Below are 6,045 nucleotides of genomic sequence, written 5' to 3' on the forward strand. Positions count from 1 at the left end.
TTTTGTATTGTTCACTCATGCAGTGAAAGTTTATTTATTTTATCTATATATATAAATAATATACAATTAAAATTCAAATTAAAATGTGCAAGATACTCTTTATTTGTAAATTTTGTTATTAAATTTTGCCAAACCCAAGTTTTATATGATTAAAAAATTGATCAGAAATATCGAAATCGATATATCGAATATCAAAAGTCATATTGATATACCGTTTAATTAAAACATTCCCCAACACTAGCAATGGGTCTTTCTGATCTGCTTCTCATCTCATTATAACAAGTTTGCTCATGACATTATGTGTTTTAAAGGAAAGCAAAAAGTATTCCCATACCGGGAATCGAACCCGGGCCTACTGGGTGAAAGCCAGCTATCCTAGCCACTAGACCATATGGGATTGAAAGATAGTTAGAATTTAATAGGTGATGATCTTTCACAACGCATAGCTTTGGCATGTTTTAAAAAAATTCAGTTAATGGGTTTTTCTAAGCTAGAAAATCGGGGGGTTAAGATTTTCCGACGAAACTTTCCAGGAAAATTTCTCGGAGACTTCCGCGTCGAATGAGTCTTCGTACACCCAGATCCGATGTCGGCTGTGACCTGTAGGCGTGGCAGAAAAAAAAGGGTTTCTGTCATTTTTCTCAAATAAACATTTTACGGATTAAGACAGAATTTGTTGAAGCTTTCAGTGAGTCTCACCATGTCGAGCTGATCATTTTGATGTACTTGAATGTTGAAATTCGTAACTTTTTACAACAAAAAACTTAACTTGGGCTCTTATGGGGAAATGGGGTTTTTCTCAGCTAGAAAATCGGGGGGTTAAGATTTTCCAACGAAACTTTCAAGCAAAATTACTCGGAGAATTCCGCGTCGAATGAGTCTTCATACACCCAGATCCGATGTCGGCTGTGACCTGTAGGCGTGGCGAAAAAAAAACAAAAGGAGAAAATGAACATTAAGTGGCTATGCGTGGTTTCTGGAAAACAGGGAAGGAGTTATCGGATCGAGCTGAAATTTCGCGGATAAGCTCCTGGGCCCTAGGGGACCTTAACTTGAGAATCTCAGCCCGATCGGACAACGTTAAAGGGGGGTGGGGTTGGGGGGTCGAAACTTTTGGGCCAGATTTTCCCCATGAAGGGAAAGTCGGAGGGGGATGAAATTTGGCAGGTTTCTTAGTTGGAGCTCGGGCTACGAAATGCATCCCTCCTCATTCCTCTGCGACCACTGGAACCGAAGATCGCTTAACAATGTCGTGGTTTGCCTCTTTAAAGAGGCACGAGTGTGCCTCCTTGAACTAGACACTTAGATTTAAAGTTTTTATGAACTAGAGGTAGGCATTCTAACGAAAAACAGCCCTGCAAGTTAATTCATTTCTGGAGGAGATACGAGTGGCTAAGAGCCTCAACGAAATGGCAGCTTGTTCCCTGAATCAAATTTACAATACATTCATCATCAAGTTTTGACTATGCTAAGTGGGGAGCTCACCTGGAAAGGAAATTTAAATTATGAAAATTATATAGAATACATCATTTGTCGCTGTTCCTGAGTTATGTTCGTTGCCTTCCTGTTTACGGTCGTGATTAGGTGGTGGATAGTTGTTTGGGGGGGGGGGGGTACACTAACCCCCGACCTCATGCCGTTCGGGAATATCTTCCCCAGAAACCTATTCAATATTTTTGAGACGTTCACCAGCTTTTCTCCCTTCTGTGACAATAAGAAGTTTTGTGGTACCCGCAAACCAGACTTGAGCAGAGCCGGCCGAAACAATTTCATGTATGGGCGAAAAATCGTTTCTTCCTCAAGGCTGATTGCAACACCAGTGGACTTTATGCTTGCAGTCTTGTGTTTCTCCACGAGGATCACGTACATTCCTTTTTCTTCTACTAAGTGCTGGTTCGTGAATTTCTGAACGGTCATATTCTCAGGGACGCCAGGCTGATGACGAAACATGAAGGACACCTGGAAGCAAACGTTAGGCCGTCAAGTTTGGTAGATCCTCGTTACGAAGTTTATTCCTTGACAAGCGCCAGAGCCCAGGAACCATGAAATCCGTGGCGCCATCCTTCGTCTTTCGGTAATCCTCGCTATTGAAGGAGTGGGGGTTGAAAGCCCACTGGTGTTCCTTACGCCTCTTTTTAGCCGTCACCATTGAACACTGCCTTTTGTCTAAATGGCCAAGGGCCTTTACGACGGAGTTAATGTATGCTATATCCAAGTTCATCGATCCCTCTTTACCGCGTGTGGTGATAAAATCTAAGCCCTGGGTGTATTTATTTCGCGAGCTTCCCTGCATTTCACATTCTGCCAACTTTGCAAAGAATAGCTCCACTCTTTGGGTGGAGTTGAAGTTTTCTCACTTGTATTTTGTCCCCTCCAGCACAAAGAAGACAATCTTTTGGTTACACCCAAACGGATTTGTGAACTTCTTTGTTTTTGGGTCCTCGAAGCCTGAAGCCCATTTCTTGAAATCCTCCATTAATTTAACTCTATACGCCATTTTTTGGGATTCCTCTTTCGATTTTGTATTCGTGTGGTATACCGTGTATAAAACCCTCTCCTGCATCTTTTTCGTATGTCACCCTTCCAATTGAAGGAGCCTGCTTGTATTCAACTCTGGTTATTCATCATTTAGTTTAAGAGCAAATGCCTCATTGTTTTTTAGGTCCTCTTGTTATTTTTTTTTCTTAAAGGTCACTTTATTATTGTTAGGCAGAAGCTCCTCTTCCATAACGAGACACAATCCTTATAATGACGTCCATTGACAAACATGACGTCAGTTGACAAAAAACTTATTTATATATATATATAGATTTTCATTTTTAAGTCAAAATTTGTATCAAAATAGCGACGAAGTCCACACTGCCTTTCCATAGCAAACATATACAAAGTAGAAACAATAGGGAAAATCGTTTCAAGACAGTGGATATTAATTCTGTGAGTATTTTGGCCCTATGTGCAACGGCCGTCTTCAGCACAATACGAGAAAGAGAGAGAGAAAAAATACGTATATATAAACAACTTTACATTAAAATGTGAGAATTAAAACTAGTAATGTTTTTTAAAAATGATTTTAAAAACAGCCCTAGCATCCTTACTTCTTCGAAGTTCTACCAGGACCGACAAAAAGAATGTGAGATGATAAATTCATTCAAACAACACAGAACAAAGTGATTAAATAGAATTTCTCAGAGCCAACCTTGCATTTTTGGCAACCTGTCTCAAAGGCCTTTTCGTAACTGGTTCAAAACTATTATAAATCGGTTTAGTAAAATGTTTTGTAAGATCATTTTAATTAAATTTGAGCATAAAAAATTTAGCGAGTACTCCCCTAAGTCTGTTCAAAAAAATAATAAAATTTATTTTGAGACTAATTAGATGGATTCCCGAACCACCTGTTTTATCCCCAAACCATTAGTGATGAGTAAAGATTTTTCAAAAAGTATCGCGTGGGAGGGATTATTAAATATATGCCAGCCAAAAGCAGAATCAAAGTAGTTATTGGAACTATTTGAAATTAATATCTTGTCTGTCTTTTTTATGCTGTTGTAGCCGTTTTTCTAGATTCTGATGGGTTCCGCCAACATAGTAATTTCCAGTCACAAGGTATTGTGACTGGGGTCTGGGGTGTGACCCCTCTTTGGCGAGTAACTGGGGTCTTATCTTTACGTAAATTTAAGAAATTAATGATTTTAAAATTATTAGTAAAAACTACATAGAGATTATTTTTTGTGAAAATATTTTTAATTTTGTTGTGATTTCTGGGATATACGGAAGATAGACAATATTTGAGGGCTCATCAGTAGCCTTACATTGTGAAATATCTTCTTCGGTTTTACAAGAATGTCTTTTTAGTCTACGGGTAACTATCTTATTGACAAAAGGAATGGGGTATCCATTACCCAAAAGAATCTCTCTGATAAATTTCATTTCTGCATTTATATACAAATCGGAGCAAATGTTCAGGGCACGAACAATGAGGGAAGATACAACTGCTCTTGTAATTTGTGGGGGTTAATTTGAATTGAAGTGAAAATATCTAGTGTTTTGTGTTGGCTTTCAATAGATAGTAAAATCCAATTTATCAGCATTACGAATAATTAGCACATCTAAAAACGGTAGTTTATTTTCAATTTCAACTTCTAGGGTGAACTGCAAATTTTGGTAATAAGTGTTAAGATGATCTAAGAAGCCCCGAATTTCAGCTTCCCCATAATTCCAAAGTGAAATTACGTCATCCATATAACGACCCAAAAAGACGTGATTTAAAAAATAAGAATTTAATGCCCAATTTTCAAGGTTCTCGACATAAATTTTTTCCATTAGCCTGGATAAAGGTGCCCCCATGGGTAACCCATTTTTTTGCTGATAAAAATAATCACGAAATTGAAATCGCGAAACTTATTACAAATTTTAACCAGAGTTATTAAAACTTCACAATTAATTCCTGTCGCTGAGACCTCGATTAAGAGGTAATTTTTTTCTATTTTGTTTTTTAATAATTCCTAAGAAATAGTCAAATCTATATTTGTATACGTAGAAACAATGTCAAAACTACTAGTTATTTTGTTTTCTCAAATACTTGTGTTACTAAGTTTTTAACTAAATCTGCCAAATTACGAATATAGGAATTTTGGGAATACAATAAAGGTTTAAAAGCTGCGCAAAGTCAATTCCCAATATTGGCAGCGAGGCTTTAGTACAACTACGATAGGTCTTAAAAGAATACCTTGTTTCTGTGTTTTTGAAACTGTAGAGTTTGGGACAGAAACTACCACGAGGGAATTTATTGTATAATTGTGGGGTGTTTTTACCATTTTGTTTAAGCTGCTTTAATTCATTTATAATCATATTAACAAACTGATCAGTAAGATCATGAGTTATTGTTTTATATGTAAATGTGTCATTTAAATGCCAAATAATTTTGTTGTCATAGTCTGTAGAAGTTTAATTGTTTATTATAACCCAAGCACCTATAAAAAGAAAAAGCGATGTGTACAAGCAAGCAAGCAATCACTCATACAAGGAAGAATAAATAAAACACTATAAATAAGACACTAATGCAAGCAAAGCAAGGTGAGTATTCTACATCTCCTCTTCTTTATAAGCTACTGCTTCAAAGATCCAAGGGAATGACAGGTTTGACTAACCGACCAGAACGAGTGGTATATCTGGTATCTCTCGGCATCTGAGTAGAGACATCCTCATTGCTCTGTGGAGGTACAGCTATAGGCCCTGGAGTTCTAAGGGCAAGAGGAGACGTTAATGCTTGCTCTAGAGATGACGGATCCGAGAGTACTTGTGGCAACGGTGTGGTTCCAAATGGCGAAACGTTTCCAGCTCCAAATGATGGGCCATCGAAGATGGGTCTTGGTGAGGGATGAAGAGTATTATCTGTTTCGGTCCCTAGAGGATCATCATTTGGACTCATTCGGGGCCTGATGTGTCGTCGGTTCCTCCGATAAGTTGAGCCATTTTGAGTCTTCACCAGATATGAGCGGGGAGCATCTTCAAAAACTTTGATTAGCAATGCTCTTTCCCACCTCTTTTTGTCACTAAGTTTGACCCAAACTGGTTGCCCTTCCTTCAATGGAGTCAGTGATTTTGCTGTTCGGTCATGGTAAGATTTCTGAATTCCTTGTTTCTTTTGTTTGTTGAATTCAAACGACGAGTAAGGCACTATTTTTGGTTCGAGTTGTGATGAAATCACCGGTAGTACGGAACGAAGCTGACGACTCATCAGCAATTCTGCAGGTGAATGGTGACTATCATCAATTGGTGTGTTTCGATATTCAAGGATTGCTAAGTATGGATCCGATTTGTCCTCTAGTGCCTTTGACATGAGTTTTTTGGCAGTTTGGACTGTCTTTTCAACAAGTCCATTAGCTTGTGGATATTTCGGACTGCTCGTTTCGTGGCTAAAGTCCCATAATTTGGCAAATTGCTCGAATTCTGATGAAAGAAAATTTGGAGCGTTATCAGATGTAAGTAATTTTGGTATTCCATGGCGACTAAATTGGCTCTTTAATTTAACAATGATAGCTGATG

The 6,045-nt window shown here is 38.0% G+C and overlaps 1 non-coding gene across 1 annotated transcript; it reads right to left on the reverse strand.

The window, feature by feature from the left end:
- Positions 1 to 325: 325 nt before the first annotated feature.
- Positions 326 to 397, reverse strand: Trnae-uuc (transfer RNA glutamic acid (anticodon UUC)). Its single transcript has one exon. It is a non-coding gene; the product is annotated as a tRNA-Glu (tRNA).
- Positions 398 to 6,045: the final 5,648 nt, after the last annotated feature.

The sequence above is a fragment of the Artemia franciscana genome, chromosome 4 (genome assembly GCF_032884065.1).
Source record: "Artemia franciscana chromosome 4, ASM3288406v1, whole genome shotgun sequence".
NCBI classification, from domain to species: domain Eukaryota; kingdom Metazoa; phylum Arthropoda; class Branchiopoda; order Anostraca; family Artemiidae; genus Artemia; species Artemia franciscana.